This window comes from Puma concolor, chromosome A1, assembly GCF_028749965.1.
Source record: "Puma concolor isolate L17-30 chromosome A1, mPumCon1.1.hap2, whole genome shotgun sequence".
NCBI classification, from domain to species: Eukaryota; Metazoa; Chordata; class Mammalia; order Carnivora; family Felidae; genus Puma; species Puma concolor.
The window spans coordinates 215,715,678-215,732,662 of record NC_141667.1 but is presented as its reverse complement, the minus strand read 5'-3'; the positions used below and the strand labels follow the sequence as shown (position 1 = coordinate 215,732,662).

Below are 16,985 nucleotides of genomic sequence, written 5' to 3'. Positions count from 1 at the left end.
CATTCATCTACCTGGGAAAGGCAGGCACAAACTCCAAGGTGAGCACTGTGCAAGTTCATTTTTAAATCAATGGCTTGAATTTAGATCGCATTTGCCAACGTAAACTATAACCTAAAGGTTGAATAAGTTCTCGAGCTGTCAAACCACAGACCATTTACTTATTCAGACAAGTGTAGGATTTATCCTCCTTTTGCAGCTTTGTTTCTATGGACTAATGAATGGATCTCCATGGTCTTCATAGTAAATCAGAAGCTCCACGTCACCATCCTGTGGGAGGGAATGTTCCCTCCTCTCTCCTTTTACTAAGCTTCAGCTTTTAAAGAGTTCCAGTGGGGGTGAGAAACTGGTACCTGGTTATTGGTGGAAGCAGTGAGTGGTAGGTGCCTTGGGTGAAGACGGAAAAGCAGGGAGGCCTCCAGGACATTAAGGGAGCCGTTCCTCTGTAGGAAGGAGTTTCCATCCCCGCTGCAGCATTTCTTAGTAGTGGCCGCAGGCAACACTGTTCTGATGAGTCCCTCGGCCTTCGGGGACCCTTTGAAACTCAGTTTCCACACCTGGAAAACAAGAACAACAATAATAAACGATGCTTCCTTCATGAGATTGTGAAGATAAGGAGAGGGGAGATGAGAAAACACCTAATACAGTGTGCTGTCACAGAACTGGCATTCAAGGAAATATTGAATCTGGATCTGTTAGAAAAAAGGACAACACATACAAAAGTATAAACAAATGCAGATACATTGAATGCAAACTGTTTCTCTAGGGCTGAGAAATAGATGTGGAATCATTTGCATATGAGGCAATTTGTGGGCTGGCAGATAAAGCTACTCAAGGAAACTCTGAGAAACTTGCATGTGGATGCCTCTCTCTACAAGACATATCTCTTAACATAGGCAGGCTTTTTGAGGTCTTCATGTGGGGCTCCTGGCTCTGCATCTGTCCCTGCTGATAAGAGGGAGCTCAGCCCCACCCTTGTAGAGTTGCAGATTTAGCAAGTAAAAATACAGAATGCTCAGTTAAATTAGAATTTCAAATAAACAATGAAGAATTGTTTAGTATGTCTTATGCAATATTTGGCATGCACTTATACAAAAAAAAATCCATTGTTTATCTGAGATTGAAATCGAACTGAATGTCCTGCACTATATTTGTATCCCAGCACCTCATTTTGTAAGGGCCCACGGGTGAACTCCACCGGATACTCACACTAACAGGTAGTTAAGAGGAATTAACTACACCCTGGGAGGTTGGATTGATTCAGGAAAAATAGCAAGCACAAGGTGGAGGGATACAAAAGGTGTCTGTTAGAAGAGGTCTATCAGGCTGCCCTCTCCTCAACTCCCCTGTTTGCATCAGGGGCTCTCTTCGCATAAGCACCAGGATTGATGCTCCTATGCTGTGGAAGCTTGGGGAATTTGGCCCCAAGTGGGAAATGCTGTCCGCCCCGGATAAGGACCTGAAAGAAAATACATGTGAGCACAGGTCAGGAATCCTCTAGATTCCAGTCAGTCCTCTGCCTCAGAGTCAGGTCTTATAGCATCAAATCCACTGCTCCTCTCAGCACCCACTGTTTTTATGTTTCCCTGATGGACACAAGAACCTTTCATTAGCTTTCTGCTCTGTGTGGTGACTCAGCTTAGTAAAGTCTTAGGGTAACAACACGGTGTGAAGAGAAGGATATGAAGAGGCAAAAAGAACATTAAAAAAATAAAAATAAATGGTATCACTGACAGAAGTTTGGAGGGAGATGATGTTAGAAGAGCTGTAAAAGCACTGATTTCTTAATCTTATATAGTGAGGAGTAAGCCAATGATATCAAAGCTGATGGAGCAAGATCTAAGCACATAATTTAGAGTTATACACACAATAGAAAACTTAAAAATAGAAAAACTTAAAAACAATAATAAAAACCTAAAAAAAAATAAAACTAACCACACTTAAGAAATGGGCAGGATGGTAAGAAAGTCAAAGAGAGTGTAAGAAGTATTCATTGTTCATCTTTCAGAACATGAGGTAAACAAACAAACAAACAAACAAACAAACAAAAAACCAAAAAGCCAACTATTTAAACCTTATAAATAAAGACATGTAAGTTTATCGGTTTAGCTTGTGATGGGTTATTCTGAGGCAACCAACACTGCCCAAATACTAAAACAATGATGTATTGTTTTGCTTATAAATCATGTCTCTGGCTGTGGCTGGCAGTCTCCAAGATGGCTCCCAGTGGTCCTGCCTCATGGTATGCACACCCCCGTGTACTCCTCTCCCACATGGTGCCAGAGTTGGTTTATGTGACCAATCCAATGCTAGAGAAGTGATCCCATATAACTTCTGAGACTGGGTTTTAAAAGGCACAATGGCTTCCATTGTGGGCACATGGCGTATCATTCTTTCTTGGATCACTTGTTTTGGAGGAAACTAAGTGCCATGTTGAGCTGCCCTGTGGTGAGGAACTGAGACAGGCTTCCTGCAAATAGCCACGTGAGTGAGTCATCTTGGAAGCACATCATTCATCCAGCACCAGTCAAGCCTTCAGATTGCTGCAGACTCGGTTGACCGCTTGACTATAGCCCTCATGAGACCCTAAGCCAGAATCACCTTACTAAGTTGCTCCCGGATTCCTGACCCTCAGAAATTTTGTGAGATAGTAATATTTTCATCTAGTAAATAATTTTTAAAATATTTGTATGGCAATTGTTTTTATCTTAAGCTGCTGCTACATTTTAAAGCTATTTGTTATGCAGCAGTAGATAACTAATATAGTGGCTGTGAGTTTACTGACATATAAGTTCTCATTATGAGACCCAGGAGAAAGGAATAGCCCCTAGAACACCTCTTCTCATTTCAGAGAAGAGCCAGCAGGTAGTGAAAACCCACAAGGGTGTTAAATCTTCTGCTTAATTCTGGTGTACAAGACTGATGCTCACCTTTCATTGGTTAAAGCAAGTACCTGGTGAAGTCTGTTTATGGGGCATGTAGGGATAATCCTTCCACAAGAAGGCACTACCATAGGCAGGGATAGATAATTCCCTTACTAGGAAAGAGGACATCAATAGTCGGGAATTATAATACATTTGATCATAAAAGCATAATGTTTTTGATAATATATGACTAAAATATCTCTGGAAGGATATTCAAGGAAATGAGAACATTGGTTGCTTTTAGGGGAAGAGATCTGGGTGTCTGAGGAATAAGGATGAGAGGGAGATTTTTCAATTATATGCCTTGTTGAATATTTTAAATGAGATCTAAGGAAATATGGCACCTAGTAAAAATATTTACCTAATTAAAATTTAAAGTGGAGAGTGTGAGGCTTCTGATTTGTATTCTGTTACTATTACAGAGGCACTAGAGGAACCACAAGTTACTTAAAGAAAGTGGAGCGAGGGGAAGGCAGGAGAAGTGAGACACTTAGATGTCGGGTTTAGGTTCTGTTAGTTATTATTATTATTCTATTTTTAATAAAACAGACTCTTGCTTTGGAGTAGATGTACTTTTGCCTATTTCTTCACTAAGGACAACTAAAGTCCCTGGGCATTATATCTAAAATAAACATTACATGGTTTTGAAACACAGAAATCAGAAGGCAGGGCTGCTAGGCCCCCGGAGACCCAAGAAATGACACGGCCACGAGTTCTCTGCATTTTCTTTTTGCCTCAGATAGCCCAGACTTGGAACCCAAGAAGCCAGCAACCCAGAAAGGCCAATAGGAGCAGACAACAATGGCAAAACACCCTCAGAAAAGCCTGCTTTCTCCAGCCAAAGGAAGGGGAAAGGAGCAGTCCGGGAAGATAGACAATTTTTAGGCATTAACTGCTCCTTCAGCCAAACACCACAGACAAAGCTGTGGTCCCATTCCCACCCATGCCAGTGAAGAGCAGAAGAGCCTATACTTCTGACACTCGTGAGCCAGTATCAAGGTGCTCCTGAGCCCTCCACTGGGGGATTGGCAGAGAAGGCCACATAGGGGCCAGGACTTTCATCCCCACTGGCCTGTAAAGACATCCCCCCATCCCACCTCTCAGGGCCCGTGGAGATTACCCAGTAGTAGCAAGGAGCTCCCTCCCATGTGTCAACAGAGGCCAAGTGGGGAACCTGGATTTCCACCTCCCCCTAGCAGTAACAAGGTAGTTCTCCATCCCCTACCCCCAAACCCTGCCACCTCCTGCAAGAACAGTATCAGAAAAAGCCACTTAAAAATAGAAGTTTAAATCAGATCCAGAGTCTCATATTTAGGAATGGTCTTATATTTAGGTGTAAATCGAGTTTTCTCTCGATTTCCCATGGCTGCTACAACAAATGGGCACAACTGGGTGGCTTAAGACAACAGAGAGTCATTCTCTCACATTTCTCAAGGCCAGGAGTCTGAAATACAGGTGCTGGCAGGGGAGCTTTCCTTCTGGAGGCTTTAGGGGATAATCTGTTCTTTGCCTCTTCCAGTGGCTAGCGGCAGTTGGCATTTTTTTTGACTTGTGGCCACTTCACTCCAAACTCTGTCTCCCTGACTACAATGTGTTCTTCTTTTCTATCTGTCTCCTCTGTATATCTCTTATAAGGACACTTGTTGAATTTGGATCCCACCTGATAATTCAGGATGATCTCCTCATCTGAGCGTCCTTAACTTCATGACATTTGCAAAGACTCTTTTTCCATAGAAGGTCACATTGATTTATTCCAATGATCAGGGTATGGGTATATCTTTTGAGAGAACAACATCCAACCCACTGTAAAGTGTAGCTCAGTTCTATCAAAATCTCAGCAAGATTTTTGTAGACATAGACAAGAGTATCCTAAAATTTATATGGAAAGGCCAAGAATTTAAAATAGCTGAAACAATTTTGAAAAGGAAGAATAAAATGAAAGGAATCAGTCTACCGAATTTCAAGACTTATAGCTATAGTAATCAAGATTGTGTGATACTGGTGGAGGGATAGATAAGATGGACCAGTGTAACACAACAGAGGACCTAGGAATAGACTCTCACAAACATGCCCTACTGGTTTTTGACAAAGATGGAAAAAAAAAAAAAAAAAAAAAGAAAGAAAAAGAAAAGAAAGGAAAAAAGAAGAAATTGTTATGGATCAATTAGATATCCATAGGAAAATATATGAAACCCAACCGAAGTCTCACATTCTTCACAAAATTAACTCAAAATGGATCAGGAGCCTAAATGTAAAATATATAACTATAAAACTACTAGGAAAAATAGGAAAATATCTTCAGGATCTATGAAAAAAGTTATTAAACTTGATGCCAAAAATATAATGTGTAAAAGGAAAATTTGATATATCAGAAACCTTAAAAAATATGCTCTGTGAAGAGACCCTGTTAAGAAAAAGAAAAGACAAGTTATATATTGGGGAGAAAATATTTCCAAGCCACATAGCTGACAAAGGACTAGTGTCTAGTATCAACAAGGATCACTCACAACGGAACAGTAAGAAGTCCCAAAGAATCCAGTTAGAAAATGGACAAAAGAGATGAAGAGACATTTTACCAAGAAGAATGCACAAATAGCAATAAACACATGAAAAAATGCTCAACATCATTAGCCAGAAGGGAAATGAGAATTATAACCACAATAACTTATTACTACCCACCTATCAGAATGGCTTAAATAAAAAAGAATGACAATACCAAATGATGGTGAGGATACAGAGACAATGGATGACTATCACATTGCTGATGAGAATGTAAAATGGTATGGCCGTTCTGGAAAACAATTTGGCATTCAAAAAAAAAAAAAAGCCAAACATGTAAGTACCGTACGATGCAGCAATCACACCCTCAGGCATTTATCTGAGAGAAATTAAGAGTTAGGTTCACACAAAAACCTGTACATGAATATTTATAGCAGCCTCATTTTTAGTAGTCAAACTACAACTGCTGGAAATAACCCAAATGTCCTGTAGTATGTGAACAGTTAAACCAACTGTGATGCCTCCCTATCTTGGAATACCACTTAGCAATAAAAAGGAACAAACTATCAGTACACTCAATGGCCTGGAGGAATCTCCAGAGAATTGTGTTGAATGAAAAAAAGCCAATCCCAAAAGGTTATAGACTGTATGACTGCATTTCTATAGTATTCTTGAAGTGACAAAGTTATAGGAATGGAGAATAGATTACTGATTTCCAGGGGTTAAGGGGAGGGTGGGAAGGAGGTGGGTGTAGCTATAAAAGGACAACATGAAGGATCCTTGTCTTAACTGTACCCAAGTCATTATCCTCATTGATACTGTATTACAATGTTCCAAGATGTTAGCATTGCAGGAAACTGGCTAAAGGATAAAGGGGACCTTTCTGTGTTATTTTTAAGAATTGCATGTAAATCTATAATTACCTCAAAAAGTTTCCTTGAAAAGCCTGAAACAAACTAAAAAAAAAACCTGTATTTTTTAAATTACTTCTATAATAAAAAATAAAAATAAACAGGGGCACCTGGGTGGCTCAGTCAGTTAAGTGTCTGACTCTTGATTTCGGCTCAGGTCATGATCTCTCAGTTGATGAGTTTAAGCCCCACATCAATCTCCATATTGATGGTGCAGACCCTGTTTGGGATTCTCTCTCTCCCTCTTTCTCTGCCCCTCCTTTGCTCTCTCTCCCCCCCACCTCAATAAATAAATAAACTTTTAAAAACATAAAATAAAAATAACCTACTGGGGAAATATATTTTAACATAAATTACAAAAGGTTAATATTATTATTGTAACATGATCTTTATGTAATCATTAAGAATAGACAACTACATAGAAAAATAAAAGCTATGAACAAGTAACTCTCAAACTAAGAAATGCAAATGGCCAGTAAGTAGTGTGACCACGAATTCCATTTGCCTCCCTTCTGGTTAGTGCCCCTTTTCATTCTTGACACACTCCAGATTGAACAATAAACTGATAAAAAGATGTGCACCTTTATTTTTAAAAATTTTTTTAATGTTTATTTATTTTTGAGAGACAGAGTGTGAACAGGGGAGGGGCAGAGAGAGAGGGAGACCCAGAATCGGAAGCAGGCTCCAGGCTCTGAGCTGTCAGCACAGAGCCTGACCTGGGGCTCAAACCCATGAACCCTGAGATCATGACCTGAGCTGAAGTCGGACACCTAACTGACTGAGCCACCCAGGTCCCCCAAAAGATGTTCACCATTATAAGTAGTGAGAGAAATGTGAAAAAACAAGTAATTGCTTTCTCCTATTAGCTTGTTAAAGAATAAAAGTTTGTTAATTCTCACTGTTGGCAAAGGTGTAGAAAAGGTATGTCTTGTGTTTTGTTGGTGAGAGTACAAATAGATTCAAGTTTTCTGGAGAGTAACTCATCAATACATGTTAAAATCTTTAAAAAGTATATTCTCATGAACAGCAATTCCACTTCTAGAAAATTAGACAAGGATATAGACATATGTGTTCAAGGATTTTCACTGAACTGCTGTATATATATTAAAAACAATCCAAGTGGGGCGCCTGGGTTGCTCAGTCAGTTAAGTGCCTTCGGCTCAGGTCATGATCTCCCAGTTTGTGAGTTCGAGCCCCGTGTCGGGTTCTATGCTGACAGCTCAGAGCCTGGAGTCTGTTCAGATTCTGTGTTTCCATCTCTCTCTGTCCCTCCCCTGCTCACTTGTGTGCTCTCTCTCTCTCTCTCTCTCTCAAAAATAAATAAACATTAAAAAAAACAATCCAAATAGTAAATCTTCATTAATACACAAATAATGGCACCTACATACATGTACATGTGATGAAATATTGTGTGTGTGTGTGTGTGTGTGTGTGTGCGTGTATAGCAAGATATTAGCTTATCTTGGTAAATGAGTAATTTGTTAATGCTAATTTTTTATGTATACCATTTATGTTTTCTAAATTATTTTCAAAGCCATATACTATTGCTATAATCTACAGCAAATATATTTTAAAGGGGTCCTGAGAAAATTATACCTAGAAGATCAAGGTAGTCTCAAGGAGATTAAGCGATGCAAGAAAAATGCAGAGTGTCATTTAGGAAAGTGGCCTCCACAGGACGTGGGAATTGATTCCTGCACCTAAGAACACAGTCAAGGCTAGACGTAGTCAGCCTGAAAAATATAGCTACCTCACTGTTCTGTTTTTTAATGTAGTGTTGAATGCAGTGGCTGCATTGAAAATTAGAACACATGACATAGGTACTTTAGAAACTATGAAAATCTATGAAAATATTGGTTATCACTCTCATTACAAGTGGCCTCTCCATGCGCTGCTGAGCTGGGATTTAAGGGCAGCTCTGGAATACCAAAGAGCCAATTGGATCCTCCTTGCTCATGAATGGGTCCTCTGGCATGCAGTTCACATCCAGCCCTTTGGCCATCTCGGCTTCTGTGCTGAGATGTCACATGGTGTGGTGCCCATTGCAAAGGTATGGACATCATAAAGCATGGGATTAAATTCTGACGGACCCATTCATCATTTCAGAAAACCTGGGCAAATTGCTGTAACTTCTCTAGCTGTTTCCTCTACTTGGAAATGAAGGAAATAATAATCCTCATGTTACAGGAGTTTTCTGAGGATCTGATGTAATGGGGTATGTGAAAGTGCTTTGTAAATGCAATTTCTGCAAAGTCCAGTTATGTGTGTTAGAGAAGCAGTGTTGATACTAGAAAGGCATGGAATTCTAGCATAAACCCAGAATGGCCACCTGCTGTCATGTGAAATAAACAAGTTACTTTAAACTTTTATTTCCTCATCTATAAAATAAAAACTATAATAATTTTCTCATTGTGTGTGTTTTTTTTTTTTTTTACTGAAAACTAAATGAGATAGTGATGTAGGAAGGAAACTCAAATGTATTGTGCTTATCTGCTATGTGCCATACACAAACTAGGTGCTTTTATGTGATAGTAAATACACAAAGACAGGGCATATTTCCCTCCAAATTACCCTTTGATGTAGAGAATTTTGCCTTACGTTCAGGTTCTTACAAAGATTCTTGTATTATGGGATGTTCTCTCCGTTATTTGACTTGTGAAAGACAACATACCATCTGGAAAGACACACTAGACCAAAATGACATAATGGATGATGGTTTTGGACACACAAAGGTCATTTGATGGAACTCGGGAAGCAGGAGGCATGAGCGCAGGTCAGGAAGCAACATTCCAGATGGCTCACCAGCACATGAGGTACCCGACTGTAAAATCAGCATCTTCAGAGGGGGCTATTTAGCACCCCCTATATCTTCTGTGAAATCAAGTTTTTGGTGCAATGAATAGGGTCAAGACTGGTGATTGGTTAGGTATACTATAGAGGCTCTACTCCCTTTCATGAATAAGACATAGGAAGGTGGCAGACCTATGCCTGCCACCGGCCCCTTGGTCTTTTGTCCTTCCCTTCACAGAGGACCCTGTTGCCTAATCTAACCCAGAACGGCCCACTGTCTGTCCCCATGCCAGCCTTTCGTGCACCATGCTCACTGGACTGCTGGGGCCTTCCCCAAACTACTGAATGGATTGAATGACTATCTCTGTGCTTCCTTGCCAATATGTGTCTGTGTCTGGTGGGGTTCAGTTCAACACTTTTGAGGTTGTAGGAGAGGGGATTTATAGTTCCCCATCTACCTCTGACCTCAAGAGCCTACCAATAGTTACCAGAAAACCCTTATATTTGCAGAATGGCCAAATTTGCTTAATTCAGTCTTCCACAAATCTTTCACAATGCTGTCTGTCTCTCCACAAGACCATAAACACTTTTAAAGTAGAGACCATGCCCTTTCCGTTAGCCTCTTTCAAACCCCTATAGTGCTTCACACAAAAGTAAACACAGGCAGTGGATACTTTTGGTGACTACAAGGGTTGAATTTGGAATAAAACTTCCTGTGTTCAAACCCTGGCTCTTGCATACAGTGAAAGACTTTAGGGAAGTTGCTTAAATTCACTTGCCTCAGTTTCTTCTTCGATAAAATGGAAATGGTGATAACAGTACCCACATCATAGAACTCATGTGCAGATTAAATTAATAGGTATAAAGAGCTCAGAACAGTACTTGACTCTCAATAAACATTAGCTACCCTCATCAAGTAGGTGTGAAATGTTTGTTATGTAAATTAGTAGCAGTACAGGGTTCTGGTAATTGCACAAGAGCTCTGTCCAGGCCAGCTATTATCATGTAATCAGTTGCCATAAATCTACTGCTGTTCCAAATATATCCCTGCCAATGAATCCACCTGCACCTCACACTGAGCCACTCCCAGCAGGGTTGAAGGCGGTCCACACAGACAGCCCCTCCATCTCCCATTCTCACTTCTTGGCAAAAGCCAGCAGGACACTTTCTGAGAAGGGAGCCTGAGCTCCAGTCCCAGCTCATTCCTAATGAGTCCAATTTTTTACACTCTAAGTGACCTCCCCATCAGGATGTCAAGTACGACAGTTGGTAGACATTCTCCTTTGTTCCATTCCATCTCATGACTTTACATGCTCTTACCTCCCCAACTATGCTAGGTGATTCCCAGAAGGGGAGCTGGCATGAGAACAGGGTACTTGTTGACTCTTGGACAATAATAGCTTTTCCCATCAGAGTTGGGTTTGGCAATTGTCTTGTGGTTAGGCTTACATGCGTGGTGCTTGTACTGTTTTGCAGCACCACATGGGTTTCCACACACATGCCCAGAGGCACCAGCATACCCATACAGATCTACATGGGGTGGTGCACACGGGGACTAAATAGGACTACGTGTGTTTACAAGCCCCTCCTATTCTCCACACAGTCTGCAAACATCCTGAAAAGACCTGGCATGGGGAGAGAAGGGAATAGAAGCAAGTCACTTTACTCCTCTCATCACATTTGCTTTAATAACTGTTTTTGAAAAATCAGGGCCTCTACACTCATGTTCATTCTTTCCCTCTCCCCAGTTGGCTTCCATCCTGTCCTCCTCCACCCTGTGAGTATAAGCTCAGGTGTGTGGGTGTGCACCATGCTCAACATGATGACTCACTCCAAATACAGCCTCATAGGCCCTTTGTGTCCAGTCAGGAGGAAGTCAAGATACTGTCCTCCCATACTGACCATCCTCTCCACTGGCTTGGGGCTGTGGTGATTAGGACAGTCACAGGGAAAGGGCATTCCAGACTTAAGGGGTAAGATTCCATCTTCCCAGGATGCCTTCTTTATTTTAGTTGCTGTTTATCTCAGGAGACAGCGTTCTTGGGATCCCTAAGTATTCAGAGCCTGCTGCCTTCCATATCCTCGAGATGGTCCCACTTATTAGGCAAATCTCTGGGTTCAGTTCATTTCAAACACGTTGTAACTAATGCAGTATGCCTTACATGTCAACATAGCAAACATGGGTGTGGGGTCTATCAAGAGGAGGATAGGCCTCTCCTTCTTGTTCAAGATGGTGACAACATGGCCCTATTCTTCCCACACAAAGGAGGTTCTTTATGGTTACTGTCTAGGGCCACTGAGGTGTGCCTTTATAAATAGAACTTTCCAGAAAAACCTTCCAAGCAAATTTTCTTACCAGGCCCTTCAATAGTGTTGACTGACAGGGAGAGGCAAACCTATATTAGCTTTCCACCGGTAAGTAAAAGGCAGGACTGATTAATTTGACAAGTGAGATGTGAATGAAGTTGAGTAGGTAACTCCTGGCCTAGAAAGGAGTGAAAGATAGACATTTAAGAGATGTGGGCTCTTTCACCTAGCTTCAGCAGGTGAAAACCCTATAGTTTTTTCTCCACTAATTATGCACTGGCTTCAGCAAAGAGGGTAGATAATATAGGTAAACATGCTTGTATTCTGGTTGTCAAGGAGACAGGAGATCTGTTTGCTTAGCTCAACACACAGGCAGACTTAGTAAGCACAACCCAGCATGTGGATTTCTGGACCTTTACCAAATCTCTGTATCTCTGCCCCAAAGCTATAGTGAGTTTAGTGATGTGTGGCATCCTCTCTTCTTTCCACGTTCCTCCTCTCACTATCACCCCCTCAACCTGTGAACTGCAGACATAAAATGAAATCCCTCATGGCAAGGGAGTCTCAGCCAGTAGGGGACTCTGACTGATGTCGCTGAGCCCCCAGAATGATAGCGCGGAGCCAAGAGAACACCCACATCCCAGTTCCCAGCACCCACTCCTCAGGACTGTGAGGAAAGCAGAGACTTCCTCGGCTTGCTGACTGGCTGGTTCAAGGGACAGGTGACTGTAGTGGAAAAAGGTGATCTGGGGAGGCTGAAGTGAGAGGGGCTTGGAGCCACAGAGAAACATGCTGGACCTGAGAGCAAGAAGGCTGAACCGTAGATGCCGCTGACATGTTTACATGTCAACCAAGTGCCTGGAATCCAGGTACTAGAAAGACAGGGTTCTTCTGGCAGGATGGTGGGGAAGCTTGTGGGACCAGCCAGGCCATGGTGAGTCTTGCCAGTTGTTATGTTTTTCCTGGGATCATCTCTTGTGGAACCTGCTTCCCTTTAGTTGATTAGCAAATCATTACAGAGTCGCAAGCAAACTACGCGTGAATATTCCCTAAGTTTCATCAGCTTGGGACACAAATGAGACTGTCAACCCTTAGGAGAAAATTTTGTTTGCTCAACTGTATCCTCCATGGGATGTTGTCTGGTTCCGGCTCCTCTAATATCTCTTGGAGTTCTGAGGATGTGTCTTGTATGCTTCATAGTCTGTCCAGCTGCATGGAAACAGCACCCTGTCTTCTGTGACCCACTCCTTAAAGGGACCCCTACAAAGTTTAGTGGATCAGGTTTGAGTTATGTATGACCCTTTCTCTTCAGGGCACACCAAAGGGGATAGTTAGGGCAAACCATGCTTTTCACCCACATTGTTCTTCTCTGGGATGCATTTTCCCTGAGTAGGCACACCGTTCTTCCTTTGAGTTGGCCTCCTTTTGTCCTCTCCTCCCCCATTACAGTTCACCAGCTGAAGAGACCAAGTTCAAAAAAATATTTTTTTTGCAGATGAATGAATCAAAACATACAGGTAAGTGTAGAACAATCTGATTGCATCTGTGAGGAAGAAGGCCTGAGGGAGCAAATGAGGGACAGGCCCAGAGAGCGCCCTGGGAGAGCTGAGGGATGAGATTACTGGAGATGTGGGAGGAGGCCATCCTATGTGCTTCCATAGCAACCGGGTTTTCCTGTGAATTGTCTACCACAATTACAGTGCCTTGTAATTGCTCTTGCAGCCATCTCTCCACTAATCTATGAGCTTCAGAGACTGAAGCTTTAATCTCTGTATTCCCAGAACCCAGCTAAGTTCCTGATATACAGTAGGTGTTCAAAACACAGAAGAATGACTTCAGCAAAGATCTGGAGGTGAAACAGGCAAATTGTGTCCCAGGGGAAATAAACAAAATTGCTTGGTTCAAAATGATGGAGGCATAAGGGAGGGCGATACCTTGATGGTTAGCCTTGAGTACTTGGATTGTACTTAACCATGAGTCAGAGGCTGGAATCAACCCTTTAGTGTAGATCCAACAATAGTATTTCAGAATTAATTTTCAGAAGGTGTATTTAGAATGGCTGGGTGCAGGGAGAGGAGGAAGGAGGCTGGGGGGCTGAGGGACTCACCAAGAAGGTGTCATAGGTAGTAGGCATGAGATGAGAGAGATTGGGACTGAAGGAACATTTATGGAAATAAAAGGGAGGAACCAAGGGGGAGGCTGAATGAGCAGGAATCAGGTTGGAATACATGAAAGACTTATAGATGTCGATTCATTCATTTACTCCTTTGTCATGAATTCAGGTATGCTTTATTCAGCATTGGGTTGTGCCAGGGCCCTTGGTAAGCACTCTTCTCTGCTCACTGTCAGAAAACAGTGGCAGCACATGCCCCAGCCAGAGAGTGACCATGCAGTATAGTGTGGACTCTGGCTTCAGTTTCTGCTGGTTCATGCCCCATTTCTACCTGGGTGCTTTTGGGCAATTTATTTAACTTCTCCAAACCTCACTCTCTTCATCTGTGACACAGGGATGATAACCTACCTCACAAAGTTATTGTGGGAATTCTCTGAGATAATACACGGAGCAAACCAAGGATAGCTATCATATAATAATTGAAGATGCTTTAAGCACCTGCCTATGTGTTAAGCACTGGGATATTAGGATACCCAGACACAGATAGTGAAGACCCCATCTTGTCTCCTAGCATCCCAAAGACAACTTTGGGGGATAAATAAGTTTGTAAACTGTACTGTGTAATATAATGTAGTAAATAATCTAATAGAAAGATGATGTTAGTGCCATGGAACTCAAACGAAGAGTTTAGTGGGGTCTGGGGAGTTAAGAGAGATGCCATAAAGGAAATGGTCGTTGAATTGGGTTTTAAAAAGGAGAATAAATTTGGAAGATGAGAATACAGAGGAAGAAAAAGAATTTCAGACAAAAGGTACACGTGTGTAAAAGGACAAAGGATAATGACACTCCTTCCTTGCAGAGTTATTGTAGGGACGGACTGAAGCACCATATATGCACAGGACAAGAACCTGCAAAGTGCGTCGTAAGCACTCAACAAATCAGCAAACGCTAGCTTTCTCCCTGTCTTTGCTGAATCCCAGCTGTGTCTTCTCTAGACGACTTATAGCTCAAACCAAGAACGGAGGAATGCCTCAGAAAAGAGAGGGGAAAGAAGGCAGGGGTTCTGAGACCAAGGATTTTATGACCATGGTTAATGAGTGAATGAAGAGGGAGTAAAGCAAGCATCTGCAGAAGAGGCTGACAAAGGTCACTCAGGGTAAAGAGCAGAAACAAGAGGGTTCATGTCATATACGATGAGGAAGGAAAATTCTCAAGAATGAGTGTGGTCAGATATGTCAAATGTAATGAGATGTCAAAACTGGAAGAACATTCTCAGAACTGCTTCCAGGGGCCTTTAGCATCCTCCTCAGAGGTTTCCATGGTAACCTGTGGCCACTCTAAAGGGTTGTCTCTCCAGGGCCTACTCAGCTCCAGAAATGTTTCTTCTTCCCCTCACATCCCCACTGTTCCCTGCGCACACCCCTCTCCTGGTTCACGGTGTGGGCAGATCCCAGAGAGCTGGGAGCAACAAGGCACACCACTCTACCCATAGCCACCACACAGACCAAGCCACTCTCCCAGGACAGCCTCACCCACCTGAACTTCTCATGGTTACCACGTCCATGCAGAAGAATTTCACCCCCTCCAGGAATCTGGTAACCAAAATAAAGCAAAACAAAGCCTTCTCGTATTATTGTTGCTGAGGTTGGTCTTCAAATTACCTATTGGTACAATTCTCCCAGGAGATGACCTTAAATGACTCAGACCTCAAATATTGAATGACAAATAAATCGGGTTATCAAGATAAAGTCCTATGAGACTGGGTCATTTATAAAGGCACTGGTAAGCAATGAGACCATATTAAACTACTAAAATGTCTATCTATTCCAGCACCTATAACAAAATTCAGGGAACTTACAGTTCCTAAAAACTATAGTTCAGTAGGCCTTCCTTTGCTTAAATCATATGCCAATGTGTCAGGACACAGGCTCCCTTTGCTTTATTTATAGCTTAAAAGTAAAGTAGAATAAATTGGAAGTTACTCTTGAAAGCAGAGAAATACAATGAAGGAGGCAAATAAACATGATCAGAGGAGGTTTCCTTTTTCCTTGTTTCTTCTTTGCCTCATGTTTTCTAAAACTTAGTGACTCAAATCTGAAGAACTGTCTTCACAAAAGTAGGGTAAACTACTACCCTAATGTTTAATTCACTTTTGGTTGGTCAGTACTTTATAACTTTGAACAGAATGGACTTAAATGGCAAGAGGAGATCTTAATATAATTTTGGTGGAGAAATAGGGGCAAACGCAAGTAATTAAGGAAGAAACAGGTTGTAAGGAAAAACAAGCCCCTGCTCTGGCAAACAGAGCAGTGAGAATGAAACTCTGTGCTGTGTGAGAGAACCTCTTGCCTCTTCCTCAGAGGCTGGGCTGCGTTCTCACTGTGGTTCCCATGCTGCTAGATCTCCCTCACTCTATGTCCAATAAAAACTTGCTACTTAGTCACCCAATCGATCGGTCCTAATTTAGCATCTGCTAACTGCAAATCACAATAGCGAGCATATGGGAGCACAGAAAGAACGATACTCTATAACCTCCTTCCTCTTCACCTATCTCAGAGACCCTCCTCTGACCCCCACATGAGGTGAGGGCTGCCATCATGTGCTTGTGAAACATTCTCACTCACAACAGCCATCACCCTTGTGTTTGATTAACTTCTGCCTGCAATCAAGATGTGAGCTCCAAGAGGGCCGTGACTCTAGGTGAGCTGCTCCTACCCTGATCTGGGGCATCTCATACAGTGCCTCACACAGACAATGAGTCTTCCATACATGATGGAGGAACGAATAAGCAAGCAATGGAAGAACAAATACCATTTCCAGGCTCTTGAGATTATTACCTCACCCCTCTTTGGAACAGCAATGGAAAGATGTCATTCAGATACCAGCTCATTCTCCCCTCCCTTCTCTTTCCTTTTTTCCTTTCCGCTTCTCTTCCTACTACCACATGCTTCACTCCTCACCCCTCCCACCAGCCCCTCAAATATTAAAATAACAACCTTCTCAAAAACCACACAATGGATTCGGAGTGTCTGCATCCTGGAAGAGGCAGTGGTGCTGGTGTGGGCTGTATGAGCACAGCCCAAGTCCTCTGCTATGCTGCATGGGGTTTTTGTGTAATAGGAACATGTCGACTAGCATGTTCTCAGTTTGGAAAGAGAAACCATGCCTTCTTGCGGCTTTGAGTTCAGACTAATTTTTCTTAATCTTTGAAGATGAAGAGCCTTAGAAGCAAAGCAAATCAAAATGAACCTAAATGCTTCAAGCTCTATGCAAGGCAGGAAGAATGCCGTGCGGTGATATTGTTTAGAAAGAGACTTTGTAATTGCTGTACTGGAGAGCCGACATTTGCAGAACTCAATTGTGTGGCGTCCGACTGAGTAAGTTAGCAAAATAAAGACAGATGGCAATGGATTAACTCCAACACGCCCACCAGACAATGGCAGC

At 42.1% G+C, this 16,985-nt stretch overlaps 1 long non-coding RNA gene across 2 annotated transcripts in view; it reads right to left on the bottom strand.

Annotated features, from left to right (window-relative positions):
* The window catches only part of LOC147584756 (uncharacterized), a 66,614-nt gene that overhangs the window by 10,924 nt on the left and 38,705 nt on the right, over positions 1-16,985 (bottom strand). For both annotated transcript variants that reach the window (XR_015253011.1, XR_015253015.1), the window contains exon 3: positions 351-554. This is a non-coding gene — a long non-coding RNA (uncharacterized LOC147584756). The remainder of the gene's footprint in view (positions 1-350; positions 555-16,985) is intronic.